This window comes from Coffea arabica, chromosome 11c (genome assembly GCF_036785885.1).
Source record: "Coffea arabica cultivar ET-39 chromosome 11c, Coffea Arabica ET-39 HiFi, whole genome shotgun sequence".
NCBI classification, from domain to species: domain Eukaryota; kingdom Viridiplantae; phylum Streptophyta; class Magnoliopsida; order Gentianales; family Rubiaceae; genus Coffea; species Coffea arabica.
In genome coordinates, this window is record NC_092330.1 from 21463458 (window position 1) to 21490444 (window position 26987).

At 43.9% G+C, this 26987-nt stretch overlaps 10 non-coding genes and 21 pseudogenes across 10 annotated transcripts; all 31 read right to left on the bottom strand.

The window, feature by feature from the left end:
• Nucleotides 1-670: 670 nt before the first annotated feature.
• LOC140019596 (5S ribosomal RNA) lies at nt 671-788 on the bottom strand (annotated as a pseudogene).
• A 411-nt stretch (nt 789-1199) lies between these two features.
• LOC140018128 (5S ribosomal RNA) lies at nt 1200-1318 on the bottom strand. The gene has a single exon (XR_011824430.1). It is a non-coding gene; the product is annotated as a 5S ribosomal RNA (ribosomal RNA).
• A 909-nt stretch (nt 1319-2227) lies between these two features.
• Nucleotides 2228-2345, bottom strand: LOC140018670 (5S ribosomal RNA; annotated as a pseudogene).
• A 411-nt stretch (nt 2346-2756) lies between these two features.
• LOC140017577 (5S ribosomal RNA) lies at nt 2757-2875 on the bottom strand. The gene has a single exon (XR_011823885.1). It is a non-coding gene; the product is annotated as a 5S ribosomal RNA (ribosomal RNA).
• Nucleotides 2876-3801: 926 nt separating this feature from the next.
• LOC140020409 (5S ribosomal RNA) lies at nt 3802-3919 on the bottom strand (annotated as a pseudogene).
• Nucleotides 3920-4844: 925 nt separating this feature from the next.
• Nucleotides 4845-4962, bottom strand: LOC140019597 (5S ribosomal RNA; annotated as a pseudogene).
• Nucleotides 4963-5373: 411 nt separating this feature from the next.
• On the bottom strand, nt 5374-5492 carry LOC140018497 (5S ribosomal RNA). The gene has a single exon (XR_011824529.1). It is a non-coding gene; the product is annotated as a 5S ribosomal RNA (ribosomal RNA).
• Nucleotides 5493-6419: 927 nt separating this feature from the next.
• On the bottom strand, nt 6420-6537 carry LOC140019598 (5S ribosomal RNA; annotated as a pseudogene).
• Nucleotides 6538-7464: 927 nt separating this feature from the next.
• Nucleotides 7465-7582, bottom strand: LOC140020410 (5S ribosomal RNA; annotated as a pseudogene).
• Nucleotides 7583-8507: 925 nt separating this feature from the next.
• Nucleotides 8508-8625, bottom strand: LOC140019599 (5S ribosomal RNA; annotated as a pseudogene).
• Nucleotides 8626-9036: 411 nt separating this feature from the next.
• On the bottom strand, nt 9037-9155 carry LOC140018129 (5S ribosomal RNA). The gene has a single exon (XR_011824431.1). It is a non-coding gene; the product is annotated as a 5S ribosomal RNA (ribosomal RNA).
• Nucleotides 9156-10075: 920 nt separating this feature from the next.
• On the bottom strand, nt 10076-10193 carry LOC140018671 (5S ribosomal RNA; annotated as a pseudogene).
• Nucleotides 10194-10604: 411 nt separating this feature from the next.
• On the bottom strand, nt 10605-10723 carry LOC140017578 (5S ribosomal RNA). The gene has a single exon (XR_011823886.1). It is a non-coding gene; the product is annotated as a 5S ribosomal RNA (ribosomal RNA).
• Nucleotides 10724-11649: 926 nt separating this feature from the next.
• LOC140020412 (5S ribosomal RNA) lies at nt 11650-11767 on the bottom strand (annotated as a pseudogene).
• Nucleotides 11768-12692: 925 nt separating this feature from the next.
• On the bottom strand, nt 12693-12810 carry LOC140019600 (5S ribosomal RNA; annotated as a pseudogene).
• Nucleotides 12811-13221: 411 nt separating this feature from the next.
• Nucleotides 13222-13340, bottom strand: LOC140018130 (5S ribosomal RNA). The gene has a single exon (XR_011824432.1). It is a non-coding gene; the product is annotated as a 5S ribosomal RNA (ribosomal RNA).
• Nucleotides 13341-14267: 927 nt separating this feature from the next.
• LOC140018672 (5S ribosomal RNA) lies at nt 14268-14385 on the bottom strand (annotated as a pseudogene).
• Nucleotides 14386-14796: 411 nt separating this feature from the next.
• Nucleotides 14797-14915, bottom strand: LOC140018508 (5S ribosomal RNA). Its single transcript, XR_011824530.1, has one exon. It is a non-coding gene; the product is annotated as a 5S ribosomal RNA (ribosomal RNA).
• Nucleotides 14916-15841: 926 nt separating this feature from the next.
• LOC140020413 (5S ribosomal RNA) lies at nt 15842-15959 on the bottom strand (annotated as a pseudogene).
• Nucleotides 15960-16884: 925 nt separating this feature from the next.
• LOC140020731 (5S ribosomal RNA) lies at nt 16885-17002 on the bottom strand (annotated as a pseudogene).
• Nucleotides 17003-17927: 925 nt separating this feature from the next.
• LOC140019601 (5S ribosomal RNA) lies at nt 17928-18045 on the bottom strand (annotated as a pseudogene).
• Nucleotides 18046-18456: 411 nt separating this feature from the next.
• On the bottom strand, nt 18457-18575 carry LOC140018520 (5S ribosomal RNA). Its single transcript, XR_011824531.1, has one exon. It is a non-coding gene; the product is annotated as a 5S ribosomal RNA (ribosomal RNA).
• A 927-nt stretch (nt 18576-19502) lies between these two features.
• On the bottom strand, nt 19503-19620 carry LOC140020414 (5S ribosomal RNA; annotated as a pseudogene).
• Nucleotides 19621-20545: 925 nt separating this feature from the next.
• On the bottom strand, nt 20546-20663 carry LOC140019602 (5S ribosomal RNA; annotated as a pseudogene).
• A 411-nt stretch (nt 20664-21074) lies between these two features.
• LOC140018531 (5S ribosomal RNA) lies at nt 21075-21193 on the bottom strand. The gene has a single exon (XR_011824532.1). It is a non-coding gene; the product is annotated as a 5S ribosomal RNA (ribosomal RNA).
• Nucleotides 21194-22119: 926 nt separating this feature from the next.
• LOC140018216 (5S ribosomal RNA) lies at nt 22120-22237 on the bottom strand (annotated as a pseudogene).
• Nucleotides 22238-23164: 927 nt separating this feature from the next.
• Nucleotides 23165-23282, bottom strand: LOC140020415 (5S ribosomal RNA; annotated as a pseudogene).
• A 925-nt stretch (nt 23283-24207) lies between these two features.
• On the bottom strand, nt 24208-24325 carry LOC140019604 (5S ribosomal RNA; annotated as a pseudogene).
• Nucleotides 24326-24736: 411 nt separating this feature from the next.
• LOC140018542 (5S ribosomal RNA) lies at nt 24737-24855 on the bottom strand. Its single transcript, XR_011824533.1, has one exon. It is a non-coding gene; the product is annotated as a 5S ribosomal RNA (ribosomal RNA).
• A 926-nt stretch (nt 24856-25781) lies between these two features.
• LOC140018212 (5S ribosomal RNA) lies at nt 25782-25899 on the bottom strand (annotated as a pseudogene).
• Nucleotides 25900-26826: 927 nt separating this feature from the next.
• On the bottom strand, nt 26827-26944 carry LOC140018673 (5S ribosomal RNA; annotated as a pseudogene).
• Between the last annotated feature and the right edge of the window lie 43 nt (nt 26945-26987).

Genomic DNA, 26987 nt, shown 5'->3' on the forward strand with positions numbered 1-26987 from the left:
TCGATTCAGCCGTACCGTTCCTGACTTGTCTCGCGCCTTCAGATCCGCCTTCATGCTTCGATGAGAAGCAAAATATAAAACAATCGTTCCGACGGAGCTAAATTACTACAGCATAAAGAACGAAGGGAAAATTTGGATTTCGAAACAAAAAAGGGAGGGGTGCAACACGAGGATTTCCCAGGGGGTCACCTAGGGGTGTCAACGGGCCGGGTCCGGGCCGGAATTCTTTATTCCGGACCCGGACCCGGATCCGACCCGTTTACCCGACGGGTCTTTTATTCGGTGTTCCGGATCCGGACCCGGCGAGTCTCGGATCCGGGTCGGGTCTACCCGAACAAATTTGCCAAAATTTATAATTTCTAACAAAAAAGAGAAAAAGATATATTTGTAAACTAATTTCTAACTAATGCAAAGAAAAAACCAAATAAGAAAATAAATCAAATTGATTTTACTCAAATACATCATCCTAATCAAATTATATTGATAATATATATTTTTTATAAATTATTAAATCATTTATATCCGGATCCGGGTCTAGTACGGGTCGGAATACTATATTCCGTATCCGACCCGTTTTTTTGTTTGAAAAAACGGATCCGGATCCGGATAACGGAATTAAATCCCTACCCATACCAGCAAAAATTTCAGGGATCCGATCCGGATCCGGGTGTAGACCCGACCCGTTGACCGGCCTAGGGTCACCCATCCTAGTACTACTGTCGCCCAAGCACGCTTAACTTCGAAGTTCTGATGGGATCCGGTGCATTAGTGCTGGTATGATCGCACCCGCCATGTTCCTTTCGCTTTATTCTTTTAAACTGCCACGTCCTGTGAAGCAGTTTGGCTTTTCTGGACCCGAATTCATTCTAAGCGTCAATTCATGAATTTCCTCTCATCCTTTTATTTATTTACTTTTATATTTTTTTCTTGTTGCTTTGCACCTTTTTTTTCCCTCGTCGCACAACTCTCAATTATCCTGAAATTGATCCTTCACGCTTGCGCTTATACATTTGCGCCGACAACTTTGACCGACGATCCGGGCTTCGATCCAGCCGTACCGTTCCTGACTTGTCTCGCGCCTTCAGATCCGCCTTCATGCTTCGATAAGAAGCAAAATATAAAGCAATCGTTCCGACGGAGCTAAATTACTACAGCATAAAGAACGAAGGGGAAATTTGGATTTCGAAACAAAAAAGGGAGGGGTGCAACACGAGGACTTCCCAGGGGGTCACCCATCCTAGTACTACTGTCGCCCAAGCACGCTTAACTTCGAAGTTCTGATGGGATCCGGTGCATTAGTGCTGGTATGATCGCACCCACCATGTTCCTTTCGCTTTATTCTTTTAAACTGCCCCGTCCTGTGAAGCAGTGTGGCTTTTCTGGACCCGAATTCATTTTAAGCGTCAATTCAAGAATTTCCCCTCATCCTTTTATTTATTTACTTTTACATTTTTTTCTTGTTGATTTGCACCATTTTTTTTCCCTCGTCGCGCAACTCTCAATTATCCTTAAATTGATCCTTCACGATTGCACTTATACATTTGCGCCGACAACTTTGACCGACGATCCGGGCTTCGATCCAGCCGTACCGTTCCTGACTTGTCTCGCGCCTTCAGATCCGCCTTCATGCTTCGATGAGAAGCAAAATATAAAGCAATCGTTCCGACGGAGCTAAATTACTACAGCATAAAGAACGAAGGGGAAATTTGGATTTCGAAACAAAAAAGGGAGGGGTGCAACACGAGGATTTCCCAGGGGGTCACCTAGGGGTGTCAACGGGCCGGGTCCGGGCCGGAATTCATTATTCCGGACCCGGACCCGGATCCGACCCGTTTACCCGACGGGTCTTTTATTCTGTGTTCCGGATCCGGACCCGGCGAGTCTCGGATCCGGGTCGGGTCTACCCGAACAAATTTGCCAAAATTTATAATTTCTAACAAAAAAGAGAAAAAAATATATTTGTAAACTAATGCAAAGAAAAAACCAAATAAGAAAATAAATCAAATTGATTTTACTCAAATACATCATCCTAATCAAATTATATTGATAATATATATTTTTTATAAATTATTAAATCATTTATATCCGGATCCGGGTCTAATACGGGTCGGAATACTATATTCCGTATCCGACCCGTTTTTTTGTTTGAAAAAACGGATCCGGATAACGGAATTAAATCCCTACCCATACCCGAAAAAATTTCAGCGATCCGATCCGGATCCGGGTCTAGACCCGACCCGTTGACAGGCCTAGGGTCACCCATCCTAGTACTACTGTCGCCCAAGCACGCTTAACTTCGGAGTTCTGATGGGATCCGGTGCATTAGTGCTGGTATGATCGCACCCGCCATGTTCCTTTCGCTTTATTCTTTTAAACTGCCACGTCCTGTGAAGCAGTTTGGCTTTTCTGGACCCGAATTCATTCTAAGCGTCAATTCATGAATTTCCTCTCATCCTTTTATTTATTTACTTTTATATTTTTTTCTTGTTGCTTTGCACCTTTTTTTTCCCTCGTCGCACAACTCTCAATTATCCTGAAATTGATCCTTCACGCTTGCGCTTATACATTTGCGCCGACAACTTTGACCGACGATCCGGGCTTCGATCCAGCCGTACCGTTCCTGACTTGTCTCGCGCCTTCAGATCCGCCTTCATGCTTCGATGAGAAGCAAAATATCAAGCAATCGTTCCGACGGAGCTAAATTACTACAGCATAAAGAACGAAGGGGAAATTTGGATTTCGAAACAAAAAAGGGAGGGGTGCAACACGAGGACTTCCCAGGGGGTCACCCATCCTAGTACTACTCTCGCCCAAGCACGCTTAACTTCGGAGTTCTGATGGGATCCGGTGCATTAGTGCGGGTATGATCGCACCCGCCATGTTCCTTTCGCTTTATTCTTTTAAACTGCCCCGTCCTGTGAAGCAGTGTGGCTTTTCTGGACCCGAATTCATTTTAAGCGTCAATTCAAGAATTTCCCCTCATCCTTTTATTTATTTACTTTTACATTTTTTTCTTGTTGATTTGCACCATTTTTTTTCCCTCATCGCGCAACTCTCAATTATCCTGAAATTGATCCTTCACGCTTGCGCTTATACATTTGCGCCGACAACTTTGACCGACGATCCGGGCTTCGATCCAGCCGTACCGTTCCTGACTTGTCTCGCGCCTTCAGATCCGCCTTCATGCTTCGATGAGAAGCAAAATATAAAGCAATCGTTCCGACGGAGCTAAATTACTACAGCATAAAGAACGAAGGGAAAATTTGGATTTCGAAACAGAAAAGGGAGGGGTGCAACACGAGGATTTCCCAGGGGGTCACCTAGGGGTGTCAACGGGCCGGGTCCGGGCCGGAATTCATTATTCCGGACCCGGACCCGGAGCCGACCCGTTTACCCGACGGGTCTTTTATTCGGTGTTCCGGATCCGGACCCGGCGAGTCTCGGATCCGGGTCGGGTCTACCCGAACAAATTTGCCAAAATTTATAATTTCTAACAAAAAAGAGAAAAAGATATATTTGTAAACAAATTTCTAGCTAATGCAAAGAAAAAACCAAATAAGAAAATAAATCAAATTGATTTTACTCAAATACATCATCCTAATCAAATTATATTGATAATATATATTTTTTATAAATTATTAAATCATTTATATCCGGATCCGGGTCTAATACGGGTCGGAATACTATATTCCGTATCCGACCCGTTTTTTTGTTTGAAAAAACGGATCCGGATCCGGATAACGGAATTAAATCCCTACCCATACCCGCAAAAATTTCAGGGATCCGATCCGGATCCGGGTGTAGACCCGACCCGTTGACCGGCCTAGGGTCACCCATCCTAGTACTACTGTCGCCCAAGCACGCTTAACTTCGAAGTTCTGATGGGATCCGGTGCATTAGTGCTGGTATGATCACACCCGCCATGTTCCTTTCGCTTTATTCTTTTAAACTGCCACGTCCTGTGAAGCAGTTTGGCTTTTCTGGACCCGAATTCATTCTAAGCGTCAATTCATGAATTTCCTCTCATCCTTTTATTTATTTATTTTTATATTTTTTTCTTGTTGCTTTGCACCTTTTTTTTCCCTCGTCGCACAACTCTCAATTATCCTGAAATTGATCCTTCACGCTTGCGCTTATGCATTTGCGCCGACAACATTGACCGACGATCCGGGCTTCGATTCAGCCGTACCGTTCCTGACTTGTCTCGCGCCTTCAGATCCGCCTTCATGCTTCGATGAGAAGCAAAATATAAAACAATCGTTCCGACGGAGCTAAATTACTACAGCATAAAGAACGAAGGGAAAATTTGGATTTCGAAACAAAAAAGGGAGGGGTGCAACACGAGGATTTCCCAGGGGGTCACCTAGGGGTGTCAACGGGCCGGGTCCGGGCCGGAATTCTTTATTCCGGACCCGGACCCGGATCCGACCCGTTTACCCGACGGGTCTTTTATTCGGTGTTCCGGATCCGGACCCGGCGAGTCTCGGATCCGGGTCGGGTCTACCCGAACAAATTTGCCAAAATTTATAATTTCTAACAAAAAAGAGAAAAAGATATATTTGTAAACTAATTTCTAGCTAATGCAAAGAAAAAACCAAATAAGAAAATAAATCAAATTGATTTTACTCAAATACATCATCCTAATCAAATTATATTGATAATATATATTTTTTATAAATTATTAAATCATTTATATCCGGATCCGGGTCTAATACGGGTCGGAATACTATATTCCGTATCCGACCCGTTTTTTTGTTTGAAAAAACGGATCCGGATCCGGATAACGGAATTAAATCCCTACCCATACCCGCAAAAATTTCAGGGATCCGATCCGGATCCGGGTGTAGACCCGACCCGTTGACCGGCCTAGGGTCACCCATCCTAGTACTACTGTCGCCCAAGCACGCTTAACTTCGAAGTTCTGATGGGATCCGGTGCATTAGTGCTGGTATGATCGCACCCGCCATGTTCCTTTCGCTTTATTCTTTTAAACTGCCACGTCCTGTGAAGCAGTTTGGCTTTTCTGGACCCGAATTCATTCTAAGCGTCAATTCATGAATTTCCTCTCATCCTTTTATTTATTTACTTTTATATTTTTTTCTTGTTGCTTTGCACCTTTTTTTTCCCTCGTCGCACAACTCTCAATTATCCTGAAATTGATCCTTCACGCTTGCGCTTATACATTTGCGCCGACAACTTTGACCGACGATCCGGGCTTCGATCCAGCAGTACCGTTCCTGACTTGTCTCGCGCCTTCAGATCCGCCTTCATGCTTCGATAAGAAGCAAAATATAAAGCAATCGTTCCGACGGAGCTAAATTACTACAGCATAAAGAACGAAGGGGAAATTTGGATTTCGAAACAAAAAAGGGAGGGGTGCAACACGAGGACTTCCCAGGGGGTCACCCATCCTAGTACTACTCTCGCCCAAGCACGCTTAACTTCGGAGTTCTGATGGGATCCGGTGCATTAGTGCTGGTATGATCGCACCCACCATGTTCCTTTCGCTTTATTCTTTTAAACTGCCCCGTCCTGTGAAGCAGTGTGGCTTTTCTGGACCCGAATTCATTTTAAGCGTCAATTCAAGAATTTCCCCTCATCCTTTTATTTATTTACTTTTACATTTTTTTCTTGTTGATTTGCACCATTTTTTTTTCCCTCGTCGCGCAACTCTCAATTATCCTGAAATTGATCCTTCACGCTTGCACTTATACATTTGCGCCGACAACTTTGACCGACGATCCGGGCTTCGATCCAGCCGTACCGTTCCTGACTTGTCTCGCGCCTTCAGATCCGCCTTCATGCTTCGATGAGAAGCAAAATATAAAGCAATCGTTCCGACGGAGCTAAATTACTACAGCATAAAGAACGAAGGGGAAATTTGGATTTCGAAACAAAAAAGGGAGGGGTGCAACACGAGGATTTCCCAGGGGGTCACCTAGGGGTGTCAACGGGCCGGGTCCGGGCCGGAATTCATTATTCCGGACCAGGACCCGGATCCGACCCGTTTACCCGACGGGTCTTTTATTCTGTGTTCCGGATCCGGACCCGGCGAGTCTCGGATCCGGGTCGGGTCTACCCGAACAAATTTGCCAAAATTTATAATTTCTAACAAAAAAGAGAAAAAAATATATTTGTAAACTAATTTCTAACTAATGCAAAGAAAAAACCAAATAAGAAAATAAATCAAATTGATTTTACTCAAATACATCATCCTAATCAAATTATATTGATAATATATATTTTTTATAAATTATTAAATCATTTATATCCGGATCCGGGTCTAATACGGGTCGGAATACTATATTCCGTATCCGACCCGTTTTTTTGTTTGAAAAAACGGATCCGGATCCGGATAACGGAATTAAATCCCTACCCATACCCGCAAAAATTTCAGGGATCCGATCCGGATCCGGGTGTAGACCCGACCCGTTGACCGGCCTAGGGTCACCCATCCTAGTACTACTGTCGCCCAAGCACGCTTAACTTCGAAGTTCTGATGGGATCCGGTGCATTAGTGCTGGTATGATCGCACCCGCCATGTTCCTTTCGCTTTATTCTTTTAAACTGCCCCGTCCTGTGAAGCAGTGTGGCTTTTCTGGACCCGAATTCATTTTAAGCGTCAATTCAAGAATTTCCCCTCATCCTTTTATTTATTTACTTTTACATTTTTTTCTTGTTGATTTGCACCATTTTTTTTTCCCTCGTCGCGCAACTCTCAATTATCCTGAAATTGATCCTTCACGCTTGCGCTTATACATTTGCGCCGACAACTTTGACCGACGAACCGGGCTTCGATCCAGCCGTACCGTTCCTGACTTGTCTCGCGCCTTCAGATCCGCCTTCATGCTTCGATGAGAAGCAAAATATAAAGCAATCGTTCCGACGGAGCTAAATTACTACAGCATAAAGAACGAAGGGAAAATTTGGATTTCGAAACAAAAAAGGGAGGGGTGCAACACGAGGATTTCCCAGGGGGTCACCTAGGGGTGTCAACGGGCCGGGTCCGGGCCGGAATTCATTATTCCGGACCCGGACCCGGAGCCGACCCGTTTACCCGACGGGTCTTTTATTCGGTGTTCCGGATCCGGACCCGGCGAGTCTCGGATCCGGGTCGGGTCTACCCGAACAAATTTGCCAAAATTTATAATTTCTAACAAAAAAGAGAAAAAGATATATTTGTAAACAAATTTCTAGCTAATGCAAAGAAAAAACCAAATAAGAAAATAAATCAAATTGATTTTACTCAAATACATCATCCTAATCAAATTATATTGATAATATATATTTTTTATAAATTATTAAATCATTTATATCCGGATCCGGGTCTAATACGGGTCGGAATACTATATTCCGTATCCGACCCGTTTTTTTGTTTGAAAAAACGGATCCGGATCCGGATAACGGAATTAAATCCCTACCCATACCCGCAAAAATTTCAGGGATCCGATCCGGATCCGGGTGTAGACCCGACCCGTTGACCGGCCTAGGGTCACCCATCCTAGTACTACTGTCGCCCAAGCACGCTTAACTTCGAAGTTCTGATGGGATCCGGTGCATTAGTGCTGGTATGATCACACCCGCCATGTTCCTTTCGCTTTATTCTTTTAAACTGCCACGTCCTGTGAAGCAGTTTGGCTTTTCTGGACCCGAATTCATTCTAAGCGTCAATTCATGAATTTCCTCTCATCCTTTTATTTATTTATTTTTATATTTTTTTCTTGTTGCTTTGCACCTTTTTTTTCCCTCGTCGCACAACTCTCAATTATCCTGAAATTGATCCTTCACGCTTGCGCTTATGCATTTGCGCCGACAACATTGACCGACGATCCGGGCTTCGATTCAGCCGTACCGTTCCTGACTTGTCTCGCGCCTTCAGATCCGCCTTCATGCTTCGATGAGAAGCAAAATATAAAACAATCGTTCCGACGGAGCTAAATTACTACAGCATAAAGAACGAAGGGAAAATTTGGATTTCGAAACAAAAAAGGGAGGGGTGCAACACGAGGATTTCCCAGGGGGTCACCTAGGGGTGTCAACGGGCCGGGTCCGGGCCGGAATTCTTTATTCCGGACCCGGACCCGGATCCGACCCGTTTACCCGACGGGTCTTTTATTCGGTGTTCCGGATCCGGACCCGGCGAGTCTCGGATCCGGGTCGGGTCTACCCGAACAAATTTGCCAAAATTTATAATTTCTAACAAAAAAGAGAAAAAGATATATTTGTAAACTAATTTCTAACTAATGCAAAGAAAAAACCAAATAAGAAAATAAATCAAATTGATTTTACTCAAATACATCATCCTAATCAAATTATATTGATAATATATATTTTTTATAAATTATTAAATCATTTATATCCGGATCCGGGTCTAGTACGGGTCGGAATACTATATTCCGTATCCGACCCGTTTTTTTGTTTGAAAAAACGGATCCGGATCCGGATAACGGAATTAAATCCCTACCCATACCAGCAAAAATTTCAGGGATCCGATCCGGATCCGGGTGTAGACCCGACCCGTTGACCGGCCTAGGGTCACCCATCCTAGTACTACTGTCGCCCAAGCACGCTTAACTTCGAAGTTCTGATGGGATCCGGTGCATTAGTGCTGGTATGATCGCACCCGCCATGTTCCTTTCGCTTTATTCTTTTAAACTGCCACGTCCTGTGAAGCAGTTTGGCTTTTCTGGACCCGAATTCATTCTAAGCGTCAATTCATGAATTTCCTCTCATCCTTTTATTTATTTACTTTTATATTTTTTTCTTGTTGCTTTGCACCTTTTTTTTCCCTCGTCGCACAACTCTCAATTATCCTGAAATTGATCCTTCACGCTTGCGCTTATACATTTGCGCCGACAACTTTGACCGACGATCCGGGCTTCGATCCAGCCGTACCGTTCCTGACTTGTCTCGCGCCTTCAGATCCGCCTTCATGCTTCGATAAGAAGCAAAATATAAAGCAATCGTTCCGACGGAGCTAAATTACTACAGCATAAAGAACGAAGGGGAAATTTGGATTTCGAAACAAAAAAGGGAGGGGTGCAACACGAGGACTTCCCAGGGGGTCACCCATCCTAGTACTACTGTCGCCCAAGCACGCTTAACTTCGAAGTTCTGATGGGATCCGGTGCATTAGTGCTGGTATGATCGCACCCACCATGTTCCTTTCGCTTTATTCTTTTAAACTGCCCCGTCCTGTGAAGCAGTGTGGCTTTTCTGGACCCGAATTCATTTTAAGCGTCAATTCAAGAATTTCCCCTCATCCTTTTATTTATTTACTTTTACATTTTTTTCTTGTTGATTTGCACCATTTTTTTTCCCTCGTCGCGCAACTCTCAATTATCCTTAAATTGATCCTTCACGATTGCACTTATACATTTGCGCCGACAACTTTGACCGACGATCCGGGCTTCGATCCAGCCGTACCGTTCCTGACTTGTCTCGCGCCTTCAGATCCGCCTTCATGCTTCGATGAGAAGCAAAATATAAAGCAATCGTTCCGACGGAGCTAAATTACTACAGCATAAAGAACGAAGGGGAAATTTGGATTTCGAAACAAAAAAGGGAGGGGTGCAACACGAGGATTTCCCAGGGGGTCACCTAGGGGTGTCAACGGGCCGGGTCCGGGCCGGAATTCATTATTCCGGACCCGGACCCGGATCCGACCCGTTTACCCGACGGGTCTTTTATTCTGTGTTCCGGATCCGGACCCGGCGAGTCTCGGATCCGGGTCGGGTCTACCCGAACAAATTTGCCAAAATTTATAATTTCTAACAAAAAAGAGAAAAAAATATATTTGTAAACTAATTTCTAACTAATGCAAAGAAAAAACCAAATAAGAAAATAAATCAAATTGATTTTACTCAAATACATCATCCTAATCAAATTATATTGATAATATATATTTTTTATAAATTATTAAATCATTTATATCCGGATCCGGGTCTAATACGGGTCGGAATACTATATTCCGTATCCGACCCGTTTTTTTGTTTGAAAAAACGGATCCGGATAACGGAATTAAATCCCTACCCATACCCGAAAAAATTTCAGCGATCCGATCCGGATCCGGGTCTAGACCCGACCCGTTGACAGGCCTAGGGTCACCCATCCTAGTACTACTGTCGCCCAAGCACGCTTAACTTCGGAGTTCTGATGGGATCCGGTGCATTAGTGCTGGTATGATCGCACCCGCCATGTTCCTTTCGCTTTATTCTTTTAAACTGCCACGTCCTGTGAAGCAGTTTGGCTTTTCTGGACCCGAATTCATTCTAAGCGTCAATTCATGAATTTCCTCTCATCCTTTTATTTATTTACTTTTATATTTTTTTCTTGTTGCTTTGCACCTTTTTTTTCCCTCGTCGCACAACTCTCAATTATCCTGAAATTGATCCTTCACGCTTGCGCTTATACATTTGCGCCGACAACTTTGACCGACGATCCGGGCTTCGATCCAGCCGTACCGTTCCTGACTTGTCTCGCGCCTTCAGATCCGCCTTCATGCTTCGATGAGAAGCAAAATATCAAGCAATCGTTCCGACGGAGCTAAATTACTACAGCATAAAGAACGAAGGGGAAATTTGGATTTCGAAACAAAAAAGGGAGGGGTGCAACACGAGGACTTCCCAGGGGGTCACCCATCCTAGTACTACTCTCGCCCAAGCACGCTTAACTTCGGAGTTCTGATGGGATCCGGTGCATTAGTGCGGGTATGATCGCACCCGCCATGTTCCTTTCGCTTTATTCTTTTAAACTGCCCCGTCCTGTGAAGCAGTGTGGCTTTTCTGGACCCGAATTCATTTTAAGCGTCAATTCAAGAATTTCCCCTCATCCTTTTATTTATTTACTTTTACATTTTTTTCTTGTTGATTTGCACCATTTTTTTTCCCTCATCGCGCAACTCTCAATTATCCTGAAATTGATCCTTCACGCTTGCGCTTATACATTTGCGCCGACAACTTTGACCGACGATCCGGGTTTCGATCCAGCCGTACCGTTCCTGACTTGTCTCGCGCCTTCAGATCCGCCTTCATGCTTCGATGAGAAGCAAAATATAAAGCAATCGTTCCGACGGAGCTAAATTACTACAGCATAAAGAACGAAGGGAAAATTTGGATTTCGAAACAAAAAAGGGAGGGGTGCAACACGAGGATTTCCCAGGGGGTCACCTAGGGGTGTCAACGGGCCGGGTCCGGGCCGGAATTCATTATTCCGGACCCGGACCCGGAGCCGACCCGTTTACCCGACGGGTCTTTTATTCGGTGTTCCGGATCCGGACCCGGCGAGTCTCGGATCCGGGTCGGGTCTACCCGAACAAATTTGCCAAAATTTATAATTTCTAACAAAAAAGAGAAAAAGATATATTTGTAAACAAATTTCTAGCTAATGCAAAGAAAAAACCAAATAAGAAAATAAATCAAATTGATTTTACTCAAATACATCATCCTAATCAAATTATATTGATAATATATATTTTTTATAAATTATTAAATCATTTATATCCGGATCCGGGTCTAATACGGGTCGGAATACTATATTCCGTATCCGACCCGTTTTTTTGTTTGAAAAAACGGATCCGGATCCGGATAACGGAATTAAATCCCTACCCATACCCGCAAAAATTTCAGGGATCCGATCCGGATCCGGGTGTAGACCCGACCCGTTGACCGGCCTAGGGTCACCCATCCTAGTACTACTGTCGCCCAAGCACGCTTAACTTCGAAGTTCTGATGGGATCCGGTGCATTAGTGCTGGTATGATCACACCCGCCATGTTCCTTTCGCTTTATTCTTTTAAACTGCCACGTCCTGTGAAGCAGTTTGGCTTTTCTGGACCCGAATTCATTCTAAGCGTCAATTCATGAATTTCCTCTCATCCTTTTATTTATTTATTTTTATATTTTTTTCTTGTTGCTTTGCACCTTTTTTTTCCCTCGTCGCACAACTCTCAATTATCCTGAAATTGATCCTTCACGCTTGCGCTTATGCATTTGCGCCGACAACATTGACCGACGATCCGGGCTTCGATTCAGCCGTACCGTTCCTGACTTGTCTCGCGCCTTCAGATCCGCCTTCATGCTTCGATGAGAAGCAAAATATAAAACAATCGTTCCGACGGAGCTAAATTACTACAGCATAAAGAACGAAGGGAAAATTTGGATTTCGAAACAAAAAAGGGAGGGGTGCAACACGAGGATTTTCCAGGGGGTCACCTAGGGGTGTCAACGGGCCGGGTCCGGGCCGGAATTCTTTATTCCGGACCCGGACCCGGATCCGACCCGTTTACCCGACGGGTCTTTTATTCGGTGTTCCGGATCCGGACCCGGCGAGTCTCGGATCCGGGTCGGGTCTACCCGAACAAATTTGCCAAAATTTATAATTTCTAACAAAAAAGAGAAAAAGATATATTTGTAAACTAATTTCTAGCTAATGCAAAGAAAAAACCAAATAAGAAAATAAATCAAATTGATTTTACTCAAATACATCATCCTAATCAAATTATATTGATAATATATATTTTTTATAAATTATTAAATCATTTATATCCGGATCCGGGTCTAGTACGGGTCGGAATACTATATTCCGTATCCGACCCGTTTTTTTGTTTGAAAAAACGGATCCGGATCCGGATAACGGAATTAAATCCCTACCCATACCAGCAAAAATTTCAGGGATCCGATCCGGATCCGGGTGTAGACCCGACCCGTTGACCGGCCTAGGGTCACCCATCCTAGTACTACTGTCGCCCAAGCACGCTTAACTTCGAAGTTCTGATGGGATCCGGTGCATTAGTGCTGGTATGATCGCACCCGCCATGTTCCTTTCGCTTTATTCTTTTAAACTACCACGTCCTGTGAAGCAGTTTGGCTTTTCTGGACCCGAATTCATTCTAAGCGTCAATTCATGAATTTCCTCTCATCCTTTTATTTATTTACTTTTATATTTTTTTCTTGTTGCTTTGCACCTTTTTTTTCCCTCGTCGCACAACTCTCAATTATCCTGAAATTGATCCTTCACGCTTGCGCTTATACATTTGCGCCGACAACTTTGACCGACGATCCGGGCTTCGATCCAGCCGTACCGTTCCTGACTTGTCTCGCGCCTTCAGATCCGCCTTCATGCTTCGATAAGAAGCAAAATATAAAGCAATCGTTCCGACGGAGCTAAATTACTACAGCATAAAGAACGAAGGGGAAATTTGGATTTCGAAACAAAAAAGGGAGGGGTGCAACACGAGGACTTCCCAGGGGGTCACCCATCCTAGTACTACTGTCGCCCAAGCACGCTTAACTTCGAAGTTCTGATGGGATCCGGTGCATTAGTGCTGGTATGATCGCACCCACCATGTTCCTTTCGCTTTATTCTTTTAAACTGCCCCGTCCTGTGAAGCAGTGTGGCTTTTCTGAACCCGAATTCATTTTAAGCGTCAATTCAAGAATTTCCCCTCATCCTTTTATTTATTTACTTTTACATTTTTTTCTTGTTGATTTGCACCATTTTTTTTTCCCTCGTCGCGCAACTCTCAATTATCCTGAAATTGATCCTTCACGCTTGCACTTATACATTTGCGCCGACAACTTTGACCGACGATCCGGGCTTCGATCCAGCCGTACCGTTCCTGACTTGTCTCGCGCCTTCAGATCCGCCTTCATGCTTCGATGAGAAGCAAAATATAAAGCAATCGTTCCGACGGAGCTAAATTACTACAGCATAAAGAACGAAGGGGAAATTTGGATTTCGAAACAAAAAAGGGAGGGGTGCAACACGAGGATTTCCCAGGGGGTCACCTAGGGGTGTCAACGGGCCGGGTCCGGGCCGGAATTCATTATTCCGGACCCGGACCCGGATCCGACCCGTTTACCCGACGGGTCTTTTATTCTGTGTTCCGGATCCGGACCCGGCGAGTCTCGGATCCGGGTCGGGTCTACCCGAACAAATTTGCCAAAATTTATAATTTCTAACAAAAAAGAGAAAAAAATATATTTGTAAACTAATTTCTAACTAATGCAAAGAAAAAACCAAATAAGAAAATAAATCAAATTGATTTTACTCAAATACATCATCCTAATCAAATTATATTGATAATATATATTTTTTATAAATTATTACATCATTTATATCCGGATCCGGGTCTAATACGGGTCGGAATACTATATTCCGTATCCGACCCGTTTTTTTGTTTGAAAAAACGGATCCGGATCCGGATAACGGAATTAAATCCCTACCCATACCCGAAAAAATTTCAGCGATCCGATCCGGATCCGGGTCTAGACCCGACCCGTTGACAGGCCTAGGGTCACCCATCCTAGTACTACTGTCGCCCAAGCACGCTTAACTTCGGAGTTCTGATGGGATCCGGTGCATTAGTGCTGGTATGATCGCACCCGCCATGTTCCTTTCGCTTTATTCTTTTAAACTGCCACGTCCTGTGAAGCAGTTTGGCTTTTCTGGACCCGAATTCATTCTAAGCGTCAATTCATGAATTTCCTCTCATCCTTTTATTTATTTACTTTTATATTTTTTTCTTGTTGCTTTGCACCTTTTTTTTCCCTCGTCGCACAACTCTCAATTATCCTGAAATTGATCCTTCACGCTTGCGCTTATACATTTGCGCCGACAACTTTGACCGACGATCCGGGCTTCGATCCAGCCGTACCGTTCCTGACTTGTCTCGCGCCTTCAGATCCGCCTTCATGCTTCGATGAGAAGCAAAATATCAAGCAATCGTTCCGACGGAGCTAAATTACTACAGCATAAAGAACGAAGGGGAAATTTGGATTTCGAAACAAAAAAGGGAGGGGTGCAACACGAGGACTTCCCAGGGGGTCACCCATCCTAGTACTACTCTCGCCCAAGCACGCTTAACTTCGGAGTTCTGATGGGATCCGGTGCATTAGTGCTGGTATGATCGCACCCGCCATGTTCCTTTCGCTTTATTCTTTTAAACTGCCCCGTCCTGTGAAGCAGTGTGGCTTTTCTGGACCCGAATTCATTTTAAGCGTCAATTCAAGAATTTCCCCTCATCCTTTTATTTATTTACTTTTACATTTTTTTCTTGTTGATTTGCACCATTTTTTTTCCCTCGTCGCGCAACTCTCAATTATCCTGAAATTGATCCTTCACGCTTGCGCTTATACATTTGCGCCGATAACTTTGACCGACGATCCGGGCTTCGATCCAGCCGTACCGTTCCTGACTTGTCTCGCGCCTTCAGATCCGCCTTCATGCTTCGATGAGAAGCAAAATATAAAGCAATCGTTCCGACGGAGCTAAATTACTACAGCATAAAGAACGAAGGGAAAATTTGGATTTCGAAACAAAAAAGGGAGGGGTGCAACACGAGGATTTCCCAGGGGGTCACCTAGGGGTGTCAACGGGCCGGGTCCGGGCCGGAATTCATTATTCCGGACCCGGACCCGGAGCCGACCCGTTTACCCGACGGGTCTTTTATTCGGTGTTCCGGATCCGGACCCGGCGAGTCTCGGATTCGGGTCGGGTCTACCCGAACAAATTTGCCAAAATTTATAATTTCTAACAAAAAAGAGAAAAAGATATATTTGTAAACTAATTTCTAGCTAATGCAAAGAAAAAACCAAATAAGAAAATAAATCAAATTGATTTTACTCAAATACATCATCCTAATCAAATTATATTGATAATATATATTTTTTATAAATTATTAAATCATTTATATCCGGATCCGGGTCTAATACGGGTCGGAATACTATATTCCGTATCCGACCCGTTTTTTTGTTTGAAAAAACGGATCCGGATCCGGATAACGGAATTAAATCCCTACCCATACCCGCAAAAATTTCAGGGATCCGATCCGGATCCGGGTGTAGACCCGACCCGTTGACCGGCCTAGGGTCACCCATCCTAGTACTACTGTCGCCCAAGCACGCTTAACTTCGAAGTTCTGATGGGATCCGGTGCATTAGTGCTGGTATGATCACACCCGCCATGTTCCTTTCGCTTTATTCTTTTAAACTGCCACGTCCTGTGAAGCAGTTTGGCTTTTCTGGACCCGAATTCATTCTAAGCGTCAATTCATGAATTTCCTCTCATCCTTTTATTTATTTATTTTTATATTTTTTTCTTGTTGCTTTGCACCTTTTTTTTCCCTCGTCGCACAACTCTCAATTATCCTGAAATTGATCCTTCACGCTTGCGCTTATGCATTTGCGCCGACAACATTGACCGACGATCCGGGCTTCGATTCAGCCGTACCGTTCCTGACTTGTCTCGCGCCTTCAGATCCGCCTTCATGCTTCGATGAGAAGCAAAATATAAAACAATCGTTCCGACGGAGCTAAATTACTACAGCATAAAGAACGAAGGGAAAATTTGGATTTCGAAACAAAAAAGGGAGGGGTGCAACACGAGGATTTCCCAGGGGGTCACCTAGGGGTGTCAACGGGCCGGGTCCGGGCCGGAATTCATTATTCCGGACCCGGACCCGGAGCCGACCCGTTTACCCGACGGGTCTTTTATTCGGTGTTCCGGATCCGGACCCGACGAGTCTCGGATCCGGGTCGGGTCTACCCGAACAAATTTGCCAAAATTTATAATTTCTAACAAAAAAGAGAAAAAGATATATTTGTAAACAAATTTCTAGCTAATGCAAAGAAAAAACCAAATAAGAAAATAAATCAAATTGATTTTACTCAAATACATCATCCTAATCAAATTATATTGATAATATATATTTTTTATAAATTATTAAATCATTTATATCCGGATCCGGGTCTAATACGGGTCGGAATACTATATTCCGTATCCGACCCGTTTTTTTGTTTGAAAAAACGGATCCGGATCCGGATAACGGAATTAAATCCCTACCCATACCCGCAAAAATTTCAGGGATCCGATCCGGATCCGGGTGTAGACCCGACCCGTTGACCGGCCTAGTGTCACCCATCCTAGTACTACTGTCGCCCAAGCACGCTTAACTTCGAAGTTCTGATGGGATCCGGTGCATTAGTGCTGGTATGATCACACCCGCCATGTTCCTTTCGCTTTATTCTTTTAAACTGCCACGTCCTGTGAAGCAGTTTGGCTTTTCTGGACCCGAATTCATTCTAAGCGTCAATTCATGAATTTCCTCTCATCCTTTTATTTATTTATTTTTATATTTTTTTCTTGTTGCTTTGCACCTTTTTTTTCCCTCGTCGCACAACTCTCAATTATCCTGAAATTGATCCTTCACGCTTGCGCTTATGCATTTGCGCCGACAACATTGACCGACGATCCGGGCTTCGATTCAGCCGTACCGTTCCTGACCTGTCTCGCGCCTTCAGATCCGCCTTCATGCTTCGATGAGAAGCAAAATATAAAACAATCGTTCCGACGGAGCTAAATTACTACAGCATAAAGAACGAAGGGAAAATTTGGATTTCGAAACAAAAAAGGGAGGGGTGCAACACGAGGATTTCCCAGGGGGTCACCTAGGGGTGTCAACGGGCCGGGTCCGGGCCGGAATTCTTTATTCCGGACCCGGACCCGGATCCGACCCGTTTACCCGACGGGTCTTTTATTCGGTGTTCCGGATCCGGACCCGGCGAGTCTCGGATCCGGGTCGGGTCTACCCGAACAAATTTGCCAAAATTTATAATTTCTAACAAAAAAGAGAAAAAGATATATTTGTAAACTAATTTCTAGCTAATGCAAAGAAAAAACCAAATAAGAAAATAAATCAAATTGATTTTACTCAAATACATCATCCTAATCAAATTATATTGATAATATATATTTTTTATAAATTATTAAATCATTTATATCCGGATCCGGGTCTAGTACGGGTCGGAATACTATATTCCGTATCCGACCCGTTTTTTTGTTTGAAAAAACGGATCCGGATCCGGATAACGGAATTAAATCCCTACCCATACCAGCAAAAATTTCAGGGATCCGATCCGGATCCGGGTGTAGACCCGACCCGTTGACCGGCCTAGGGTCACCCATCCTAGTACTACTGTCGCCCAAGCACGCTTAACTTCGAAGTTCTGATGGGATCCGGTGCATTAGTGCTGGTATGATCGCACCCGCCATGTTCCTTTCGCTTTATTCTTTTAAACTGCCACGTCCTGTGAAGCAGTTTGGCTTTTCTGGACCCGAATTCATTCTAAGCGTCAATTCATGAATTTCCTCTCATCCTTTTATTTATTTACTTTTATATTTTTTTCTTGTTGCTTTGCACCTTTTTTTTCCCTCGTCGCACAACTCTCAATTATCCTGAAATTGATCCTTCACGCTTGCGCTTATACATTTGCGCCGACAACTTTGACCGACGATCCGGGCTTCGATCCAGCCGTACCGTTCCTGACTTGTCTCGCGCCTTCAGATCCGCCTTCATGCTTCGATGAGAAGCAAAATATCAAGCAATCGTTCCGACGGAGCTAAATTACTACAGCATAAAGAACGAAGGGGAAATTTGGATTTCGAAACAAAAAAGGGAGGGGTGCAACACGAGGACTTCCCAGGGGGTCACCCATCCTAGTACTACTCTCGCCCAAGCACGCTTAACTTCGGAGTTCTGATGGGATCCGGTGCATTAGTGCTGGTATGATCGCACCCGCCATGTTCCTTTCGCTTTATTCTTTTAAACTGCCCCGTCCTGTGAAGCAGTGTGGCTTTTCTGGACCCGAATTCATTTTAAGCGTCAATTCAAGAATTTCCCCTCATCCTTTTATTTATTTACTTTTACATTTTTTTCTTGTTGATTTGCACCATTTTTTTTTCCCTCGTCGCGCAACTCTCAATTATCCTGAAATTGATCCTTCACGCTTGCGCTTATACATTTGCGCCGACAACTTTGACCGACGATCCGGGCTTCGATCCAGCCGTACCGTTCCTGACTTGTCTCGCGCCTTCAGATCCGCCTTCATGCTTCGATGAGAAGCAAAATATAAAGCAATCGTTCCGACGGAGCTAAATTACTACAGCATAAAGAACGAAGGGAAAATTTGGATTTCGAAACAAAAAAGGGAGGGGTGCAACACGAGGATTTCCCAGGGGGTCACCTAGGGGTGTCAACGGGCCGGGTCCGGGCCGGAATTCATTATTCCGGACCCGGACCCGGAGCCGACCCGTTTACCCGACGGGTCTTTTATTCGGTGTTCCGGATCCGGACCCGGCGAGTCTCGGATTCGGGTCGGGTCTACCCGAACAAATTTGCCAAAATTTATAATTTCTAACAAAAAAGAGAAAAAGATATATTTGTAAACTAATTTCTAGCTAATGCAAAGAAAAAACCAAATAAGAAAATAAATCAAATTGATTTTACTCAAATACATCATCCTAATCAAATTATATTGATAATATATATTTTTTATAAATTATTAAATCATTTATATCCGGATCCGGGTCTAATACGGGTCGGAATACTATATTCCGTATCCGACCCGTTTTTTTGTTTGAAAAAACGGATCCGGATCCGGATAACGGAATTAAATCCCTACCCATACCCGCAAAAATTTCAGGGATCCGATCCGGATCCGGGTGTAGACCCGACCCGTTGACCGGCCTAGGGTCACCCATCCTAGTACTACTGTCGCCCAAGCACGCTTAACTTCGAAGTTCTGATGGGATCCGGTGCATTAGTGCTGGTATGATCACACCCGCCATGTTCCTTTCGCTTTATTCTTTTAAACTGCCACGTCCTGTGAAGCAGTTTGGCTTTTCTGGACCCGAATTCATTCTAAGCGTCAATTCATGAATTTCCTCTCATCCTTTTATTTATTTATTTTTATATTTTTTTCTTGTTGCTTTGCACCTTTTTTTTCCCTCGTCGCACAACTCTCAATTATCCTGAAATTGATCCTTCACGCTTGCGCTTATGCATTTGCGCCGACAACATTGACCGACGATCCGGGCTTCGATTCAGCCGTACCGTTCCTGACTTGTCTCGCGCCTTCAGATCCGCCTTCATGCTTCGATGAGAAGCAAAATATAAAACAATCGTTCCGACGGAGCTAAATTACTACAGCATAAAGAACGAAGGGAAAATTTGGATTTCGAAACAAAAAAGGGAGGGGTGCAACACGAGGATTTCCCAGGGGGTCACCTAGGGGTGTCAACGGGCCGGGTCCGGGCCGGAATTCTTTATTCCGGACCCGGACCCGGATCCGACCCGTTTACCCGACGGGTCTTTTATTCGGTGTTCCGGATCCGGACCCGGCGAGTCTCGGATCCGGGTCGGGTCTACCCGAACAAATTTGCCAAAATTTATAATTTCTAACAAAAAAGAGAAAAATATATATTTGTAAACTAATTTCTAACTAATGCAAAGAAAAAACCAAATAAGAAAATAAATCAAATTGATTTTACTCAAATACATCATCCTAATCAAATTATATTGATAATATATATTTTTTATAAATTATTAAATCATTTATATCCGGATCCGGGTCTAGTACGGGTCGGAATACTATATTCCGTATCCGACCCGTTTTTTTGTTTGAAAAAACGGATCCGGATCCGGATAACGGAATTAAATCCCTACCCATACCAGCAAAAATTTCAGGGATCCGATCCGGATCCGGGTGTAGACCCGACCCGTTGACCGGCCTAGGGTCACCCATCCTAGTACTACTGTCGCCCAAGCACGCTTAACTTCGAAGTTCTGATGGGATCCGGTGCATTAGTGCTGGTATGATCGCACCCGCCATGTTCCTTTCGCTTTATTCTTTTAAACTGCCACGTCCTGTGAAGCAGTTTGGCTTTTCTGGACCCGAATTCATTCTAAGCGTCAATTCATGAATTTCCTCTCATCCTTTTATTTATTTACTTTTATATTTTTTTCTTGTTGCTTTGCACCTTTTTTTTCCCTCGTCGCACAACTCTCAATTATCCTGAAATTGATCCTTCACGCTTGCGCTTATACATTTGCGCCGACAACTTTGACCGACGATCCGGGCTTCGATCCAGCCGTACCGTTCCTGACTTGTCTCGCGCCTTCAGATCCGCCTTCATGCTTCGATAAGAAGCAAAATATAAAGCAATCGTTCCGACGGAGCTAAATTACTACAGCATAAAGAACGAAGGGGAAATTTGGATTTCGAAACAAAAAAGGGAGGGGTGCAACACGAGGACTTCCCAGGGGGTCACCCATCCTAGTACTACTCTCGCCCAAGCACGCTTAACTTCGGAGTTCTGATGGGATCCGGTGCATTAGTGCTGGTATGATCGCACCCACCATGTTCCTTTCGCTTTATTCTTTTAAACTGCCCCGTCCTGTGAAGCAGTGTGGCTTTTCTGGACCCGAATTCATTTTAAGCGTCAATTCAAGAATTTCCCCTCATCCTTTTATTTATTTACTTTTACATTTTTTTCTTGTTGATTTGCACCATTTTTTTTCCCTCGTCGCGCAACTCTCAATTATCCTGAAATTGATCCTTCACGCTTGCACTTATACATTTGCGCCGACAACTTTGACCGACGATCCGGGCTTCGATCCAGCCGTACCGTTCCTGACTTGTCTCGCGCCTTCAGATCCGCCTTCATGCTTCGATGAGAAGCAAAATATAAAGCAATCGTTCCGACGGAGCTAAATTACTACAGCATAAAGAACGAAGGGGAAATTTGGATTTCGAAACAAAAAAGGGAGGGGTGCAACACGAGGATTTCCCAGGGGGTCACCTAGGGGTGTCAACGGGCCGGGTCCGGGCCGGAATTCATTATTCCGGACCCGGACCCGGATCCGACCCGTTTACCCGACGGGTCTTTTATTCTGTGTTCCGGATCCGGACCCGGCGAGTCTCGGATCCGGGTCGGGTCTACCCGAACAAATTTGCCAAAATTTATAATTTCTAACAAAAAAGAGAAAAAAATATATTTGTAAACTAATTTCTAACTAATGCAAAGAAAAAACCAAATAAGAAAATAAATCAAATTGATTTTACTCAAATACATCATCCTAATCAAATTATATTGATAATATATATTTTTTATAAATTATTAAATCATTTATATCCGGATCCGGGTCTAGTACGGGTCGGAATACTATATTCCGTATCTGACCCGTTTTTTTGTTTGAAAAAACGGATCCGGATCCGGATAACGGAATTAAATCCCTACCCATACCCGCAAAAATTTCAGCGATCCGATCCGGATCCGGGTGTAGACCCGACCCGTTGACCGGCCTAGGGTCACCCATCCTAGTACTACTGTCGCCCAAGCACGCTTAACTTCGGAGTTCTGATGGGATCCGGTGCATTAGTGCTGGTATGATCGCACCCGCCATGTTTCTTTCGCTTTATTCTTTTAAACTGCCACGTCCTGTGAAGCAGTGTGGCTTTTCTGGACCCGAATTCATTTTAAGCGTCAATTCAAGAATTTCCCCTCATCCTTTTATTTATTTACTTTTACATTTTTTTCTTGTTGATTTGCACCATTTTTTTTTCCCTCGTCGCGCAACTCTCAATTATCCTGAAATTGATCCTTCACGCTTGCACTTATACATTTGCGCCGACAACTTTGACCGACGATCCGGGCTTCGATCCAGCCGTACCGTTCCTGACTTGTCTCGCGCCTTCAGATCCGCCTTCATGCTTCGATGAGAAGCAAAATATAAAGCAATCGTTCCGACGGAGCTAAATTACTACAGCATAAAGAACGAAGGGGAAATTTGGATTTCGAAACAAAAAAGGGAGGGGTGCAACACGAGGATTTCCCAGGGGGTCACCTAGGGGTGTCAACGGGCCGGGTCCGGGCCGGAATTCATTATTCCGGACCCGGACCCGGATCCGACCCGTTTACCCGACGGGTCTTTTATTCTGTGTTCCGGATCCGGACCCGGCGAGTCTCGGATCCGGGTCGGGTCTACCCGAACAAATTTGCCAAAATTTATAATTTCTAACAAAAAAGAGAAAAAGATATATTTGTAAACTAATTTCTAGCTAATGCAAAGAAAAAACCAAATAAGAAAATAAATCAAATTGATTTTACTCAAATACATCATCCTAATCAAATTATATTGATAATATATATTTTTTATAAATTATTAAATCATTTATATCCGGATCCGGGTCTAATACGGGTCGGAATACTATATTCCGTATCCGACCCGTTTTTTTGTTTGAAAAAACGGATCCGGATCCGGATAACGGAATTAAATCCCTACCCATACCCGCAAAAATTTCAGGGATCCGATCCGGATCCGGGTGTAGACCCGACCCGTTGACCGGCCTAGGGTCACCCATCCTAGTACTACTGTCGCCCAAGCACGCTTAACTTCGAAGTTCTGATGGGATCCGGTGCATTAGTGCTGGTATGATCACACCCGCCATGTTCCTTTCGCTTTATTCTTTTAAACTGCCACGTCCTGTGAAGCAGTTTGGCTTTTCTGGACCCGAATTCATTCTAAGCGTCAATTCATGAATTTCCTCTCATCCTTTTATTTATTTATTTTTATATTTTTTTCTTGTTGCTTTGCACCTTTTTTTTCCCTCGTCGCACAACTCTCAATTATCCTGAAATTGATCCTTCACGCTTGCGCTTATGCATTTGCGCCGACAACATTGACCGACGATCCGGGCTTCGATTCAGCCGTACCGTTCCTGACTTGTCTCGCGCCTTCAGATCCGCCTTCATGCTTCGATGAGAAGCAAAATATAAAACAATCGTTCCGACGGAGCTAAATTACTACAGCATAAAGAACGAAGGGAAAATTTGGATTTCGAAACAAAAAAGGGAGGGGTGCAACACGAGGATTTCCCAGGGGGTCACCTAGGGGTGTCAACGGGCCGGGTCCGGGCCGGAATTCTTTATTCCGGACCCGGACCCGGATCCGACCCGTTTACCCGACGGGTCTTTTATTCGGTGTTCCGGATCCGGACCCGGCGAGTCTCGGATCCGGGTCGGGTCTACCCGAACAAATTTGCCAAAATTTATAATTTCTAACAAAAAAGAGAAAAATATATATTTGTAAACTAATTTCTAACTAATGCAAAGAAAAAACCAAATAAGAAAATAAATCAAATTGATTTTACTCAAATACATCATCCTAATCAAATTATATTGATAATATATATTTTTTATAAATTATTAAATCATTTATATCCGGATCCGGGTCTAGTACGGGTCGGAATACTATATTCCGTATCCGACCCGTTTTTTTGTTTGAAAAAACGGATCCGGATCCGGATAACGGAATTAAATCCCTACCCATACCAGCAAAAATTTCAGGGATCCGATCCGGATCCGGGTGTAGACCCGACCCGTTGACCGGCCTAGGGTCACCCATCCTAGTACTACTGTCGCCCAAGCACGCTTAACTTCGAAGTTCTGATGGGATCCGGTGCATTAGTGCTGGTATGATCGCACCCGCCATGTTCCTTTCGCTTTATTCTTTTAAACTGCCACGTCCTGTGAAGCAGTTTGGCTTTTCTGGACCCGAATTCATTCTAAGCGTCAATTCATGAATTTCCTCTCATCCTTTTATTTATTTACTTTTATATTTTTTTCTTGTTGCTTTGCACCTTTTTTTTCCCTCGTCGCACAACTCTCAATTATCCTGAAATTGATCCTTCACGCTTGCGCTTATACATTTGCGCCGACAACTTTGACCGACGATCCGGGCTTCGATCCAGCCGTACCGTTCCTGACTTGTCTCGCGCCTTCAGATCCGCCTTCATGCTTCGATAAGAAGCAAAATATAAAGCAATCGTTCCGACGGAGCTAAATTACTACAGCATAAAGAACGAAGGGGAAATTTGGATTTCGAAACAAAAAAGGGAGGGGTGCAACACGAGGACTTCCCAGGGGGTCACCCATCCTAGTACTACTCTCGCCCAAGCACGCTTAACTTCGGAGTTCTGATGGGATCCGGTGCATTAGTGCTGGTATGATCGCACCCACCATGTTCCTTTCGCTTTATTCTTTTAAACTGCCCCGTCCTGTGAAGCAGTGTGGCTTTTCTGGACCCGAATTCATTTTAAGCGTCAATTCAAGAATTTCCCCTCATCCTTTTATTTATTTACTTTTACATTTTTTTCTTGTTGATTTGCACCATTTTTTTTCCCTCGTCGCGCAACTCTCAATTATCCTGAAATTGATCCTTCACGCTTGCACTTATACATTTGCGCCGACAACTTTGACCGACGATCCGGGCTTCGATCCAGCCGTACCGTTCCTGACTTGTCTCGCGCCTTCAGATCCGCCTTCATGCTTCGATGAGAAGCAAAATATAAAGCAATCGTTCCGACGGAGCTAAATTACTACAGCATAAAGAACGAAGGGGAAATTTGGATTTCGAAACAAAAAAGGGAGGGGTGCAACACGAGGATTTCCCAGGGGGTCACCTAGGGGTGTCAACGGGCCGGGTCCGGGCCGGAATTCATTATTCCGGACCCGGACCCGGATCCGACCCGTTTACCCGACGGGTCTTTTATTCTGTGTTCCGGATCCGGACCCGGCGAGTCTCGGATCCGGGTCGGGTCTACCCGAACAAATTTGCCAAAATTTATAATTTCTAACAAAAAAGAGAAAAAAATATATTTGTAAACTAATTTCTAACTAATGCAAAGAAAAAACCAAATAAGAAAATAAATCAAATTGATTTTACTCAAATACATCATCCTAATCAAATTATATTGATAATATATATTTTTTATAAATTATTAAATCATTTATATCCGGATCCGGGTCTAGTACGGGTCGGAATACTATATTCCGTATCCGACCCGTTTTTTTGTTTGAAAAAACGGATCCGGATCCGGATAACGGAATTAAATCCCTACCCATACCCGCAAAAATTTCAGCGATCCGATCCGGATCCGGGTGTAGACCCGACCCGTTGACCGGCCTAAGGTCACCCATCCTAGTACTACTGTCGCCCAAGCACGCTTAACTTCGGAGTTCTGATGGGATCCGGTGCATTAGTGCTGGTATGATCGCACCCGCCATGTTTCTTTCGCTTTATTCTTTTAAACTGCCACGTCCTGTGAAGCAGTGTGGCTTTTCTGGACCCGAATTCATTTTAAGCGTCAATTCAAGAATTTCCCCTCATCCTTTTATTTATTTACTTTTACATTTTTTTCTTGTTGATTTGCACCATTTTTTTTTCCCTCGTCGCGCAACTCTCAATTATCCTGAAATTGATCCTTCACGCTTGCACTTATACATTTGCGCCGACAACTTTGACCGACGATCCGGGCTTCGATCCAGCCGTACCGTTCCTGACTTGTCTCGCGCCTTCAGATCCGCCTTCATGCTTCGATGAGAAGCAAAATATAAAGCAATCGTTCCGACGGAGCTAAATTACTACAGCATAAAGAACGAAGGGGAAATTTGGATTTCGAAACAAAAAAGGGAGGGGTGCAACACGAGGATTTCCCAGGGGGTCACCTAGGGGTGTCAACGGGCCGGGTCCGGGCCGGAATTCATTATTCCGGACCCGGACCCGGATCCGACCCGTTTACCCGACGGGTCTTTTATTCTGTGTTCCGGATCCGGACCCGGCGAGTCTCGGATCCGGGTCGGGTCTACCCGAACAAATTTGCCAAAATTTATAATTTCTAACAAAAAAGAGAAAAAAATATATTTGTAAACTAATTTCTAACTAATGCAAAGAAAAAACCAAATAAGAAAATAAATCAAATTGATTTTACTCAAATACATCATCCTAATCAAATTATATTGATAATATATATTTTTTATAAATTATTAAATCATTTATATCCGGATCCGGGTCTAATACGGGTCGGAATACTATATTCCGTATCCGACCCATTTTTTTGTTTGAAAAAACGGATCCGGATCCGGATAACGGAATTAAATCCCTACCCATACCCGAAAAAATTTCAGCGATCCGATCCGGATCCGGGTCTAGACCCGACCCGTTGACAGGCCTAGGGTCACCCATCCTAGTACTACTGTCGCCCAAGCACGCTTAACTTCGGAGTTCTGATGGGATCCGGTGCATTAGTGCTGGTATGATCGCACCCGCCATGTTCCTTTCGCTTTATTCTTTTAAACTGCCACGTCCTG